The sequence below is a fragment of the Schistocerca serialis genome, chromosome 2 (assembly GCF_023864345.2).
Source record: "Schistocerca serialis cubense isolate TAMUIC-IGC-003099 chromosome 2, iqSchSeri2.2, whole genome shotgun sequence".
Classification (NCBI taxonomy): domain Eukaryota; kingdom Metazoa; phylum Arthropoda; class Insecta; order Orthoptera; family Acrididae; genus Schistocerca; species Schistocerca serialis.
Window position 1 is genome coordinate 200,422,107 of NC_064639.1, and position 16,537 is coordinate 200,438,643.

General features: G+C 44.7%; 1 protein-coding gene and 1 non-coding gene across 2 annotated transcripts in view; one reads left to right on the forward strand and one right to left on the reverse strand.

Annotated features, from left to right (window-relative positions):
* LOC126455840 (hormone receptor 4-like) overlaps nucleotides 1-16,537 on the reverse strand; it is a 267,525-nt gene that overhangs the window by 21,085 nt on the left and 229,903 nt on the right. The gene's annotated exons all lie outside the window — the stretch shown is intronic.
* On the forward strand, nucleotides 1,628-1,699 carry Trnad-auc (transfer RNA aspartic acid (anticodon AUC)). Its single transcript has one exon. It is a non-coding gene; the product is annotated as a tRNA-Asp (tRNA).

Sequence of the window (16,537 nt, forward strand, 5' to 3'; positions counted from 1 at the left end):
TTTGTAAAAATAACGCCATCAGAATGTTAGTCGATTTGTGATTGCATCATGAAGTTATTCTCTATTGAATACGCCAACTTACGAGCCAAATTCTCGTCATTTGCGAGAAGTTTTAATTTTCTGTTTTAACATGATGAAATCTGCGGCTGAGGATCATAAAATGCTGGGTAAGACCTTTGATGAGGCACCTATTAGTGAAAGAACGTGAAGAGAATGTTTTGAGCACTTCGAAAACGGTGATTTTGACATCGAAGATGGGCATGGAGGTGGAAGAGAGAAGGTTTTCGACCTACTGAAACCGATGGAAACAATCATAGGAGATCATATTCGAGAGCAATTGCTACATCTGAGCCGAGCACTAAAAGACAAACGACGTCAAAAGACACCAGATTGGTATGAAATACAGGTCATCGTCGGTAAAGCATATCTGGTCGTATAGGCCATATGTGTCATTAGTAAAATTGAGAACATCTCTAAAACACCTAAATATATTGTATTAATTTCTGGATTTCATAGTAAAGCCGTGATATGAATCTGCCGAACAATAAATAGGTATGCTCCACACGGACGTGGACATAGAGAAGACGACCTTCCAAAGATGCACAAAATGGTCATCGAGGTCAGCTGATATTGTATGTAGTGCTACGAAACAGTATGTGTACAGCGTGTGCAGTGACTGGGAGTGAGATATGAATGAACAGTGTAGCATTAGCCTTTTATCATTATTAAATAACTAAGTTGTACACTAGAGGTAAACAGAATGAGGTAGATCTGTTTTAAATAGAGTGTCCTTGTATTCTGGAGGGTGAAGGCTCCAATCTTCATCAAGCATCCTGTTTTAGGGTTTCCGTCGTTTCCCAAAATTATTTCAGGCAAATGCCGGGAGGGTTCCTGCTAGGAGGCCATTGCTGACTAGCTGCCCCAACCTTGTCATTCTAGACCTGTAAGTCTGCAAATGTCTGTGTACAGGGTGGTCCACTGATCGTGTCCGGGCCAAATATCTCACGAAATAAGCATCAAACGGAAAAACTACAATCAGATGGCGCTATGACTGGCCTGCTAGATCGCGCTGCCATAGGTCAAACGAATATCAACTGCGTTTTTTAAATAGGAACCCCCATGTTTTATCACATATTCGAGTAGTACGTAAAGAAATATGAATGTTTTATCTGTATATATATGAATTACTTTATTTTTGTTATTCTTAAATTGTAATATCAAGACGTGTCCAATATCGTTGTCAAAGAGATCTAGGGATAAATAAAACTACTACTACTACTACTACTACTTATTTTGGTGCTAATGGAGTCCGTGTGAGCTAAATTCAGTTCTGGGATGATTTTTGCAGCTGTCGTCCTCTTACTTTTCGTCACAATACTTTCAATGACCGTTCATCACGAACACTCAACACACAATTTCATCCGCGTTATAACTTACAGATGATATTTTTCCACTTTCCCTGATTTCAGTATAAATCTTGGATCGGTTCCTCTTGAAACACCAAACACTTGCGCTCCTTTGGTTACGGAATTTAGCCACCATACGAGCACCACGAGCCCACGTTCAAATTCACCGTATCTCCGACATAATGCACTCACAACTACGCAGAACACCGCTCTGACTGTCCGCCTCCGTAGCGTAGCGGTAGCGTTTCCGCCTATCACGCAGGGGGCCCGGGTTCGATTCCCGGCAGGGGACTGGGTGTTGTGTGTCCTTCATCATCATCATTGACCCGCAAGTCGCAGAAGTGGCGTCAACTAAAAAGGACTTGCAATGCGGTGGCCGAACTCCGCCGCATGGAGTTTCCCGGCCAACAATGCCATACGCTCATTTCCATTTACCGCTCTGACCACGGGTGACACTTGCAACGTATTGAGGAAATGAAACAGGTGCCGCATTGTTAGCTAGCACCTACATTTATGTTCGAGCATGAGTTTCTCTCGGTGTTACAACATTTTTGCCCAACACCTGTACGTGTCGCTACCGAGCCAAGTACTAAACTTAATCACGGATTGATCCGACTGGTTGAGTGCTGCCTACAAGGCAGTACAAGGAGTGATTTGTGATCTTGGGACATTTGATCAGAGCATGTCGCCTATCCCTCCAGCCGTAATTGCCAGAAGATGGATCCTGATGATGCCACTGTTTCTTCATGGAAGCAACTCTTTACGAGGCTGAGTAAACCCCACTCCGGACTTCACTCTCTCTCTCAGAAGGAATCTGAGAAGATACCGGGAATAGAATCCAGGGCCTAAAGCAACGAAGGCAAAGTTCGGCAACGGAGAAGTAAAAACTGCAAATACGCACGTAGTCCACTGTCGTATAAGCCAGGACGCAATGTTTGCTGGAAGCATTCTGCACACAAGACGAACTGCTCAACTCGTGAAGCTTTCTGCAACCGGGTTTTTATTTCCTCAGAAAATATTTTCGTAGCGAGTAAAAACGCAGATAGAAAGTGAAGAAATCCACAGCGTACCTGCGTTTCTTCCTCTATTTTCCAAGCAAGCGCAAAAAACATAAGAACAAGCACTGCGCTAATTCCACTCCGACAGTGTGCTTTTCTGATTTTAAAACGCGTGTTTGCTTTTCGACAGCATTCACGTTTGTTTGCAGTGGGATTCTGCCGTAGATTTCACACTTCTCATGGGTAACTCGTTTTGATCCTCCCTGAGGGCTGCGAAATTTCCTGCTCCCTAACGCGGAGAGAAGTCTGCAGATTATCAGGTGCGAATCGTCTTTAGACGTTTTAGCAAATGAGTTTCCTGTAGTAGAAAGTACGAGTTGTGTTCAACCTGTAGTGGGAATTTCGAAATCTCCCCTATTGTGTTAGTTAAATTAGGGCGATTTTTTTTGGTTGTGTTGGTAAGCATGTCTGAAGTGTATTTAGGGGAAGTCCGGGAGAGGTCGGCCACGGGTAAGACGCACCAGTGGCGTAATTCACAAATGCGTCGCTGGTGAGCGAGGAAGCTCTTAAGTGAACAAACGTGGTACAGAAGTGTTGCTGCCAATTTCGTGTTACTTCTGGATAAAATTCACATTTTCTATCCTGGTAAAGACAAAATGTTTTATCGTATAGTTACATGATTTTAGCGTTAAGGCTTGGTTTGCGCAGTATTGAAGCAGTTTTTTTTATTGCGAGCTTGAAGAATTTGTAGGCATGAAACTAACCTAAAATAGTCACCGAGTTCACTGTTTGCAGACAGGAATCAGGGTGATACGTCTCTCCCAGACAAACGGAAGAGATGGACCAATGTTATTTGGGAGAGAAAGAATACTAGTTTTAATGTGAGAGAGATGGAGCATGATTAAATTTAGCTTCAAGGCGTGTGCAATGAGCCCACTGAAGATGGGCGCCGTCGCAGACTATACCTATCTGTCGGAAGAGGTGACTGTGCCAATAAATGGGAGAGCAGAATCTTGTACACAGTCCAATCAGCCACTTCAAAACTCATTAAAAGACCAAGCACATCAGAAGAACAGATTCTGCACAAGTAAAATTCCTTCACTGGCGGAACTTCAACTCCACTTCTGCTAAACCTAAAACTTTCAAGATTTCCATCTCAAAACTGACTATTCCTAAGCCAACACCGGCAAAACGTTTCGAAGAGATATCGTCTGCTCCATATTTTGATGAAAACCATGAATTTTAAGACGAAGGCTGCAACTCTATCCAAAGAGCTAAACTCTGCTGAAAATATTGAAACTCTAAATGAAAAGAGTGATAAGAAAAGAAAGGAAACATAAAAAGCCGCAAAACGATCACAAAAGGAAAATATTAGTGAAGAGAAAAACAGAGTGAAGAATCTCAATAACAGAACTACTGCAAATAGCTCACCGTGTTCATCAGTTACAGACATTGTACAAGACTGTGAAAATAACTGTGATGAAATAGAAAAAAATGAATGTATTGGTTGTAGTGAAATCTGTCGCGAAAGTATTAAAAATTACGATTGGATTCAGAGTGTAGCCTATTCACAATGGTCAACATTTGGTAATAAGTGTAATTGCTGTGGTGAGAAAGACAGGCTGATGCTTGACCGAAACCAACAACCCAGTAGAAAAACCAGTGTTGAGTCAAGATTTATAATAAATTTCTTTGGGCTAAAGTATTTAATAGTGTAATTCTGTATTCATTGCAAAATAATCAAGCAAAATTGTGAAAATTTAATTCACTCTTTTCTTCATGTATAGCCATTTTAAACCACTTGTGTATGTTTCCATCTTATCACATCTCTTGTATTTTAAGCGGCAGTGCCTCAACAATATACTGTACTTAAGTTATGACACTGGGTACGAACATGCTACTAGAAATCAGAAAAAATTACGAAACACACAGATTTTATGCTGAAGGAAAACGACGGCTCAACTCTACCGGACTTACCCGACGGATGTTAAACACATCAGATATTTAGCCAGTTGTCAGTTGTCCAAAAGATTACATGCAGTTTGGTTGTAGGTGTCGGTGATTATTTGTTTCGTGTAAAAATGAATTAACGAATTTTTATTAAATTTGGGCTGCAAAGTTGTAGGAGCGTTAAATATTGCTTTTCCTTAGTCTGCTATAAGTAAAAAAAATAAAAGGGTTAACAAGCCATATAATCGATTCAAAGAAGGTCGTGAAAATGGAGGTGACGAGCGCTCTGGATGCTTTAACACATTAGCCAAGAACTCGAAGTAAAAGGAATGATTATCTACGGCCACCGAATCACAATCGGAGAAGTCGCTGACTATGTTGGCATATGAAGACAATGATTCGGTTGATTTGTGCATGAAAGGAGCGACGGCAAAATTTATTCCGAAATTATGGAATTTCGAACAAAATAAGCGGGAAATGCAAGTTTCTCAGGAGTCGCTAGTGAACAACGGTACAGAACAACTGAAATATGTCACAACACGCAGTACAACACTGGTTTACAAAAATAATTTCGAAACTACGGCTCAGTAGTCCCACTGCAGGGATTCTGGGTTGGCAAGACGGAAAAGAGCCAGACAAGTGCGGTCGGATGTGAATGTTACGCTACTTACAATCTTCAGTTTTAACGACAAATTGCATCATGTTGGCCCACCACGAAGTTGAATGATCAATAAGCAGCACTGCTTACAATCTGACGCTGTTTGCGTGAAGAAATCCGGAAAAAAACCGACCGGATTCATAGATACTCTGTTGGACAATAGCCCGCCTGTTTGAAAATTCTACCATGTTGAGTTTGAAACGGCCCCTTAGAAAAATTAATGAATTACTGTGCTGATAAACCTCTTACATTATTTGATTTTCAAACAGCTGAGCGGAACTGAACGTACTCAGACATTTCGCTTTTTACCTATTCTGATCAATATTTTTAGCGCAACGCAATCTGACTTTCAAAAATCCCTACAAAAGAATGAACCTGACTAGCAATAACCTATACCTTTCATGAATCACTTACCTCACAAAAATCTTCGTTACTCGAACTACTGCAATACAGCGAGCGCCACTACTGCCAGCTAAATAAAAGATTCTAACTACTGAAGTCACTAACTACTGATAGGCATAGTTAGCAAATGAAAGATGTTAATAGAGAACAAACAATGTATTTACCTTAATAATATTCAAAAATCATCATATATATATCAGTTCATGATATACAGTATTACAAATTTACTCTTTCTGATAGACACACGTCCAGATCGTCCGCTCTCAAAATTCTGCCATCTCTCTCCCCACGTCCACCACTGCTGGCGGCTCACCTCAACTGCGCAACGCTACGCGCTGTTCACATCCAACTGCCCGACACCACAATAGCAAATCCCAACAATGCAAACCAGCCACAGACTGCACACAGCACAGTCAGTGATTTTCATATAGAGCGCTACATGGCGTTACCAACATAAAAACCTAAACAGCCTACTTACAAGTTGCCATGTGTGTCACCCTAGTAATTATCAGCACGCGGTCTGAGCACGGGAATACAGCGAATCACTAACAAGGAGAACATGACTAGAGCCATAACCCGATTTCCCAAAAACTTCGGCCGGCCGGAGTGGCCGTGCGGTTCTAGGCGCTACAGTCTGGAGCCGAGCGACCGCTACAGTCGCAGGTTCGAATCCTGCCTCGATCATGGATGTGTGTGATGTCCTTAGGTTAGTTAAGTTTAATTAGTTCTAAGTTCTAGGCGACTGATGACCTCCGAAGTTAAGTCGCATAGTGCTCAGAGCCATTTGAACCATTTGAACCAAAAACTTCGCTCCGTGGAATGAGAGTAAAAATAAGCACACACGTGTCCCGGTTATCCGTCTCTGAGAAGATGATATTTGAAGTTTTCGATTCACTTTATAACGCAATTTAGTGAGTAAGTCTTTTTTCTTTTTAATAGTCACCGTGCAGTCAGCAGACGAACAAGAACAAAGTGATTTCAGTATACACTGGAAAAAATTCGTGGAATTATTTTCTATAGACATGGGTAGATAAATGAAAAAGAATAATAATAATAATAATAATAATAATAATAATAATAATAATCGGGTTTCGAACTCGGGACGCGAAAGTGTAAAGCTGCGATGCCAACCACTGTGCCACAACTTAAGTTGAACTCCTTACTTACTAAATTGCATTATAAAGTATATCTAAAACTTCGAATACCGTTTTCTCAGAGGCAGTGAAGTATCTACGGATAAGCCAAGACACTTGTGTGCCTATTTAGACTCCTGTTCCACTGAGCGAAGTTTTTGGGAAATCGAGTTATGGCACTTGTCGTGCTCTCCTCGTTAGTGATTCGCTGTATTCCTGTGCTCAGTCCGCGTGCCGATAATAACCATGACAGCTCAACATTGTAGAATTTTCAAACAGGCGGGCTATTGCCCAATTACATATTCGCCAATTCCCGCAGGTAACATCGTCAACCGATCACAGATCGGGAGCCTGCGCATGTCGGTGCCGGTTAACACAGAACTACAACGTCGTCTCCCCATTTAGGACGACGGCATGACGACTGGTCGTCCACAGAAGCGGAAAATCGCGTTACTTGGCTGGTCGAGGCGAAACTGACGACCGAACGTCAGACCCAAAAGCACAATTCGCGTCCGATTCACGGCCCGGCTAACGGACTAATCACGGTAATCTATTGTGCGTTATAACGCGTTTACGCCATGGTCGGCGAGCGAGCGCTTATTCCGTTAGGAAAAGCTTCATCCAGTGGAAATCAATTAAAACTGTCATTCGCTCGCTGAAGCGAAATACTGCGCCAACGGGGAATGTGTTGTGTGAAGGTGCGTACACGTCCGACAGGTGGAGCGACGAAATGTGTTCTGAACGCTAAGCTGATTCTAGTGGCGTATGATTGTTTAATAAAGAAAAGTGAAAACTGCCAAGAGAGGGGATTCCCTACATTAATAAGTAATGAAATGTGTGGGAGAGTTAATCTTTTCAATGAACTGTTTGTAGGCACATCTGACAAGTTTGAATGTATAAATTCATGGTCTTGTAGCGACGTGACAATAAAATCTGCAGTCGCTGGAAAATGCATAAGTACTGCCAATCTCTCTTTGCAAGATAAACTGCCGGTAAAAAAAGCGAAGCACCCAGAATACATCGCTGGGAATGTATGTGATAGAGTCGCAGTTTTCTGTGACAGAAAGGCCTCCATAGAGCATTAGTGTTATTCCTCTTTAGTGTTCCTACCAGGCCTGGCAGTTTATATAAAGGGCAAGAACAGCGTCAGATGTTGAGTGGTCATTGTGAAGGACACCGAGAAGCAATTCATAGAGGTGGAGGAGGAGGAGATTAGTGTTTAACGTCCAGTCGACAGCGACGTCATTAGAAAGGGAACACAAGCTCGGATTAGAGAAGCACGAAGAAGGAAAGAGGCCGTGCACTTTCGAAGGAACCAACCCGACGTTTGTTTAGGCTACACTACTAGCCATTAAAATTTCTACACCACGAAGATGATGTGCTACAGATGCGAAATTTAACCGACAGGAAGAAGATGCGCCGGCCGGAGTGGCCGTGCGGTACTAGGCGCTACAGTCTGCAACCGAGCGACCGCTACAGTCGCAGGTTCGAATCCTACCTCGGGCATGGATGTGTGTGATGTCCGTAGGTTAGTTAGGTTTAATCAGTTCTAAGTTCTAGGCGACTGATGACCTGAGAAGTTAAGTCGCATGGTGCTCAGAGCCATTTGAACCATTTTTGAAGAAGATGCTGTGATATGCAAATGATTAGCATTTCAGAGCATTCACACAAGGTTGGCGCAGGAGGCAACACCTACAACGTGCTGACATGAGGAAAGTTTCCAACTGATTTCTCATACACAAAAAGCAGTTGACGGGAGTTGCCTGGAGAAACGTTGCGATGCCTCGGGTAAGGAAGACAAATGCGTTCCATCACGTTTCCGACTTTGATTAAGGTCGGGTTGTAGCCTATCACGATTGCGGTTTATCGTATCGCGACATTGCTGCTCGCGTTGGTCGAGATCCAATGACTATTAGCAGAATATGGAATCGGTGGGTTCAGGAGGGTAATACGGACAGCCATGCTGGATCCCAAGGGCCTCGTATCACTAGCAGTCGACATGACAGGCATCTTATCCGCATGGCTGTAACGGATAGTGCAGCCACGTCTCGATCCCTGAGTCAACAGATGGGGACGTTTGCAAGACAGCAACCATCTGCACGAACAGTTCGACGACGTTTGCAGCAGCATGGACTATCAGTTAGGAGACCATGGCTGCGGTTACCCTTGACGCTGCATGACGGACAGGAGCGCCTGCGATGGTGTACTCAACGACGAACCTGGGTGCGCGAATGGCAAAACGTCATTTTATCGGATGAATCCAGGTTCTGTTTACAGCATCATGATGGTCGAATCCGTGTTTGGCGACATCGCGGTGAACGCACATTGGAAGCAAGTATTCGTCATCGCCATACTGGCGTATCACCCGGCGTGATGGTATGAGGGGCCATTGATTACACCTCAATCACCTCTTCTTCGCATTGACGGCACTTTGAACAGTGGACGTTACATTTCAGATGTGTTATGACCCATGGCTCTACCGTTCAAATGGTTCAAATGGCTCTGAGCACTATGGGACTCAACTGCTGTGGTCATCAGTCCCCTAGAACTTAGAACTACTTAAACCTAACTAACCTAAGGACATCACACACACCCATGCCCGAGGCGGGATTCGAACCTGCGCTCGTAGCAGCAGCGCGGCTCCGGAATGGAGCGTCTAGAATCGCACGGCCACCGCGGCCGGCGCTCTACCCTTCATTCGATCCCTGCGAAACCCTACATTTCAGCAGGATAATGCACGACCGCATGCTGATGGTCCTGTACTGGCCTTTCTGGATACAGAAAATGTTCGACTGCTGCCCTGGCCAGCACATTCTCCAGATCTCTCACGAACTGAAAACGTCTGGTCAATGGTGGCCGAGCAACTGGTTCGTCACAATGCGCCAGTCACTACCCTTGATGAACTGTGGTATCGTGTTGAAGCTGCATGGGCAGCTGAACCTGTACACGCCATCCAATCTCTGTTTGACTCAATGCCCAGGCCTGAGGTGGTTGTTCTGGGTACTGATTTCTCGGGATCTAAGCACCAAAATTGCGTGAAAATGTAATCGCATGTCAGTTCTAGTATAATATATTTGTCCAATGAATACCTGTTTATCATCTGCATTTCTTGTTGGTGTAGCAATTTTAATGGCCAGTAGTGTATTAAATTAACATAATACACGAGTGCAGGACTGGAATCAAGAATGCACAGAGCACTTGGGGTTGCAAATGTACAAATCTTCCGTTTTCCGCTGTGGAACGACTCTTTACTCGTAATCCGACCGTGTTAACTGATACTAAAGGTGCGAATGTCTCAGCCCGATGAGGGGACTGTTAATAAGACAAGGGTGCCGCGTGGAAGAACTGCAGTGGAACGTTCCTAAGGAACGAATAGACCTCGGATACGTGAGTAGCATCCTAACCACACAGAGCTATCTGTGCGTAAATATTACATATCATAAATTAAAATCCCCTTCCGCGTTTTTCTGTCAGTGTATGAAGGGTAATCTCAGCAACTGCTGCAGGGATTTTGATACACTTTTCGCCAACACGACGGGCGTACTGTAAATAACTGAACACATTTTTCTCCGCCAACTTCTGTTGAAAAGATATGGAATTTATTGTGAGACGCTTCGGTATATTCCCACTTCAGCCGCTATAATATCGTAAAGTTCCGAAAGGTGGCAGCGCTATATGTAACGTTCAAAATGGCGTCTGTAACAGAGATGCGTACCAAGCAGAGAGCTGTAATTGAATATCTTTTGACGCAAAACCAGATCAGTGCAAGTATTAATAGGCGCTTCTAGAGTGTCTACGGAGACCTGGCAGTAAACAAAAGCACGGTGAGTCGTTGAGCGAGGAGTTTCTCGCCATCGGAACAAGTTCGCGAAAAACTGTCCGATCTTCCGCGAGTGCTCCCGAAATGCTTGAACATGCTCCTCGGAACTGCTTGCGCGTTACGAGACTGATAGTGACAATTTTTTTTCCAACCTCGTCATAGGTGATGAAACATAGGTTCACCACTATGAACTAGAAACAAAACGGCAATCAATGGAATGGCGCCACACCATCTCCACCGAAGAAAATGTTCAAAGCCGCACCCTCAGGAGGGAAAGTTGTGGCGATGAGGTTTCTGGTACTGTGAAGGGGTTATTCTGTTTGGTGTCCTCCCTCACGGTGCAAATTTCAACTCGAAGTGTGTCGCGCTACACTCAGGAAATCAAATGAACGAGTTGAACGCGTTCGTTGCCACAAAAATGCAAAAGAACTACACCTTCTCCATCACAACGCAAGGTACCACACAAGTCTGCGCAAGACAGAGGTTCTCACAAAACTTCATTGGACTGTTCTTCCTCATCCATCCTACAGCTCGGATCTCGCAACTTCCGAATTTCGCCTGTTTGTCCCAACGAAGGATGAACTTCGTGAGAAGCAGTTCGTGGATGATGCGGAGCTTACTGATGCAGCAAGATGTTGGCTCCAAAGGCGACCAGTGGAGTGGCACCATGTGAGCATACAAGCCCTCCCATTTAGGTAGCGTAAGCCCTTCGCATTGAAAGGAGATTATCTCCAAAAATAGGGTTTTGCAGCCAAAAGACTGGTGAGTAATATCGCGTATTGGAATCCTGAATAAAACCAAAAAATGTGTCTCATTACCTACTGAAGGACCCCCGTAGATAGATTGATTCAAGAGGGAGGTTTGTGTATATAATTTAATAATATTTCGTGCAATGTGGCTGAACTAAGATGATGTTTGTACACTACTGGCCATTAAAATTACTACACCAAGAAGAAATGCAGATGATAAACGGGTATTCATTGGACAAATATATTTTACTAGAATTGACATGTGATTACATTTTCACGCAATTTGGGTGCATAGATCCTGAGAAATCAGTACCCAGAACAACCACCTCTGGCCATAATAACGGCCTTGATACGCCTGGGCATTGAGTCAGACAGAGCTTGGATGGCGTGTGCAGGTACAGCTGCCCATGCAGCTTCAACACGATAGCACAGTTCATCAAGAGTAGTGACTGGCGTATTGTGACGAGCCAGTTGCTCGGCCACCATTGACCAGACGTTTTCAATTGGTGAGAGATCTGGGTTTCGCAGGGATCGAATGAAGGGTAGAGCCACGGATCGTAACACATCTGAAATGTAAACAGAACCTGGATTCATCCGAAAAAAATTACCTTTTGCCATTCGTGCACCCAGGTTCGTCGTTGAGTACACCATCGCAGGCGCTCCTGTCTGTGATGCAGCGTCAAGGGTAACCGCAGCCATGGTCTCCGAGCTGATAGCTCATGCTGCTGCAAACGTCGTAGAACTGTTCGTGCAGATGGTTGTTGTGTTGCAATCGTCCCCATCTGTTGACTCAGGGATCGAGACGTGGCTGTACGATCCGTTACAGCCATGCGGATCAGATGGCTGTCATCTCGACTGCTAGTGATACGACGGCGTTGGGATCCAGCACGGCGTTCCGTATTACCCTCCTGAAGCCACCGATTCCATATTCTGCTGACAGTCATTGGATCTCGACCAACGCGAGCAGCAATTTCGCGATACGATAAACCGCAATCGCGATAGGCTACAATCCGACATTTATCAAAGTCGGAAACGTAATGGTACGCATTTCTCCTCTTAACCAGGCATCGTAACAACGTTTCACCAGGCAACACCGGTCAACTGCTGTTTGTATACGAGAAATCGGTTGGAAACTTTCCTCGTGTGAGCACGTTGTAGGTGTCGCCACCAGCGCCAACGTTATGTGAATGCTCTGAAAAGCTAATCATTTGCATATCACAGCATCTTCTTTCTGTCGGTTAAATTTCGCGTCTGTAGCATGTCATCTTTTTGGTGTAGCAATTTTAATGGCCAGTAGTGTATCTTTCTGTTAAGAGTATGCAGCAACGGGCAGTAGGTTTCCTAATAGGAGTGGTAGGGTTTTATCGCACTGAAATGTCTCATCAAAAGGTGGCCTATTAATCGAAGAGTACGCAATGCGAAACCATTGCCAACAAACTGCAAGGTTTCCTTGAGTTAACTCTTTTCTAACAAACAGCTATGTCATTGCCAAGTGGGAGACCTCTGTGCTCACAGTAAAAATAAATGAGTAGCCGTTATGAGCCGACGGATAGCTGCGAAATTATAGAGGTGCTCTCGCAGCAGCGCCGTTTATTAAACGTCTGTAGCTGACACGGGCGAGTTATAATGAATCAACGTAATTACAGCCCTCTCACGGGATGCCGCTCCCCTGTCAACGGGCTGTCATCCCAGCCGTGATGTATTTCATTACTGCCGCCGTGCTCCAGCGCAATGATATATACATTAGCTAGTAACACAATTCCGCGTGCGACGACAAAATAATGAACGCACTTTTAACACAGTTTTCCAACGGAACAGTAATTGCTGTTTAGGTATGAGAGTTTGGTGGGGGGGGGGGGGGGGGGTTGGGAATGGTAAGTAGAGGAACAGCATAACCACTGCTTCATATTTCGCTGAGCCTGATACGTCTGTCCGAGCTCTGAGCGCCCCAGCCCGCGCGAATTGTTACCGCCATGCAGCAGCGCTATCCAGTCGCTGCTGGGGGAACTGGTTAATCTTCGTGTTTTACGGTCCCTGCTTATACATATCGATAAAACTAACATCGCACTAGACTAATTTGGGACCGCTCTATTGAATGGGCCCGTAAAATTCCGTTTTAAAAATCATTTTCTTTCTAATGGGGGAACAAAAAAAAAATGGCTCTGAGCACTATGGGACTTAACATCTGTGGTTATCAGTCCCCTAGAACTTAGAACTACTTTAACCGAACTAACCTAAGGACATCACACACATCCATGCCCGAGGCAGGATTCGAACCTGCGACCGTAGCAGTCGCGCGGTTCCGGACTGCGCGCCTAGAACCGCTAGACCATCGCGGCCGGCCTAATGGGAAACAAACCGCCGCTGTCCGTTGACTGTCGGCTTCGTATGAAAGACATAATGAGCAACTGACTCAAACTATACATTGCAATTACGGAACTGAAATATCTGCCGGAACATCAGGGAGGAAGGAGCGACACCCGATATTGGTGAACCAGATCTCCACTTACAAACTCTCATACGTCAAAATATGGATCAAATCAAATTAAGAGCTAGAAGCACTTGTTGATCTTTAATATTTTGAAACTCATGTTTTCTACTGTAAGATCGTTACTTTCCATATTTTGGAAGGAAGTAATCGGCATCAAACCAAGAAAAAAAGTCCACTAAACGTGGGCTCTTAAGTGCATACCTAAAGAGCTTTGAGCGCTTGTTTAGTGGAAAAGATGTTTTTATGAGTAGGATAGATGAACAAGTGCTCATAGCTCTTGAAGTATACACTTTAACACTTACTGTTACAAGGTATTTTTTCCTTCTTTTGGTCCGTACTACCACCTCGAAACATAGAAAGCAAAGAGGTTTCAGAAAAAGAGATTGTGTCTCACAGTAGCGAATTTAACCAAGTGCACATAGCTCTCGAGGCAACGGCCTTGCGGGTACACCGGTTCCCGTGAGATCACTGAAGTTAAGCGGTGTCGGGCGTGGCCGGCACTTGGATGGGTGACCATCCAGACCGCCATACGCTGTTGACATTTTTCGGGGTGCAGTCAGCCTCGTGATGCCAATTGAGGAGTTATTCGACCGAATAGTAGCGTCTCCGGTCAAAGAAAACCATCATAATGGCCGGGAGAGCAGCGCGTTGACCACACGCCCCTCCTATCCACATCCTCAATGAGGATGACACGGCGGTCGGATGGTCCCGATGGACCACTTGTAGCCTGAAGGCGGAGTGCTCACATAGCTCTCAAGGTACGTATTTTAGAGCCCGGCCGTTGGGTAGTGCATTAAGCATGAGCGGATACAGATTGTCCAAAATACTACTCACATAGTTCACGGCTGTTATGGAGGCCCAGGTGAAAGTCTCCTCTAGCGCAGTACTGCTCCATTGTCCTATGCCCTTTCGTGTTTTTAGCAGTGATTCGTGTGGTTAATAGCATGTCTGGACACGACATGTGCAAACGACCTTCTGCACACGTGATTCATCCGATCAGGCAAAATATTTCGACCCAATCTCTAAGATCCAGTTCTTGTGTGTGTACAGATTAATAGGAAACATTACAGCACTTCCTTACACACACTTCAAGAACATCACAAAAGGAAGTACGCTAAGGGGCTGGTAAGGCCATCTCATAAGGATATGTACAACAAAAATAACCCACTTCTTGACAGATCATTAAACATAACAGAGTCACATGAAAACTCGAGAATGAGAGTTTCACTCTGCAGCGGAGTGTGCGCTGATATGAAACTTTCTGGTAGATTAAAACTGTGTGCCAGACCGAGGCTCGAACTCGGGACCTTTGTCTTCAGCAGGCAAGTGCTCTACCAAATGAGCTACCTAAGCACGACTCACGACCCGTCCTCACAGCTTCAGTTCTGCCGGTACCTCTTCTCCTACCTTCCAAACTTCACAGAAGCTCTTCTACGAACCGCGAAAGGCAAAGGTCCCGAGTTCGAGTCTCGGTCCGGCACACAGTTTTAATCTACCAGGAAGCCACATGAAAACTGACTGCATGATGGAGAGAAAGAAGACAAATTACATGTGCACTATGCCTGTGAAATCAGTTACGGTGAGTCTGCGTGGATTTTCTTGAGTCTTGCGAAGCTCTAGTCTCATTGTGACCTAATCCGCTGCTGTAGAGTCTTACAAGTGTGAGCAGACATGATGACTGCAGAGGTGCATGTGGAGGTCACCAGAATACCGACTTTACCTCTCTAACTGCAGATATCATCCTCGCCTCTTTACAAGTCCATGACCGTCCACGCTCCCTGCATGTGAAGTGATGTGGAGTCTGGAGTCGAGTGAGTACACTCCACAAGAAGTGTGAAGTCGCTCCCCAGTCTGACATGAAGATACTGCGCTCTCAGCGTCGGCTCTGCATGGGATTTCACTCTAAAATTTTTTAACCTCAATGACAATACTCTTTTCCCAACTTCTTCCTATAATATTTGTAGTTTTACTCCCACCATTGACTGTGCAAAAAACACAGCTTCAAATCTAGTGTCTGTCGGCCTGCTCTATACTGAGAATTCTCGGCCTTGGACCTTCTGGGATGGAATTACTCATTAGCATTCTGAGTGAATCCGCCGACACAAATTTTTACTACCTTAAATATGAAATATATAAACTGAAGCGCCAGAGAAACTGGTATAGCCATGCGTATTCAAATACAGAGATACGTAAACAGGCAGAATACTGCTCTGAGGTCGGCAGCGCCTGTATCAGACAAAAAATGTGTGGCGCAGCTGTTAGATCGATTACTGCTGCCATAAAGCCAGCTTATCAAGATTTAGGTGAGTTTGAACGCGGTCTTATAGTCGGTGCACGAGCGATGGGACACAGCATCTCCGAGGCAGCGATGAAGTGGGGATTTTCCCGTACGACTATTTCACGAGTGTACCGTGAATATCAGAAATCAGATAAAACATCAAATCTCCGACATCACTGCGGCCGGAAAGAGAACCTGCAAAAAAGGGTTCAACGACGACTGAAGAGAATCGTTCAACGTGACAGAAGTGCTACTCTTCCGCAGATTGCTGCAGATTTCACTGCATTAATATGGGCTTTCGGAGCCGAAGGTTCACACGTGTACTCTTGATGAGTATACTACATAAAGATTTACGCCTCGCCTGGGCCCGTCGACACCGACATTGGACTGTTGATGACTGGAAAATCATGTTGCCTGAGAAGACTGTCGTTTCAGATTGTATCGAGCTGATGGACGTGTACAGGTATGGAGAATCCATGAATCATGAATCCATGGTACCTTTAAGTCAGCAGGGGACTTTTTAAGCTTGTCGAGGCACTGTAATGGTGTGGGGCGTGTGCAGTTGGACCCCTGCTACGTCTAGAAACGACTCTGACAGGTGACACTTACGTAGCCATCCTGTCTGATTACCTGCATCCATTCATGTCCATTG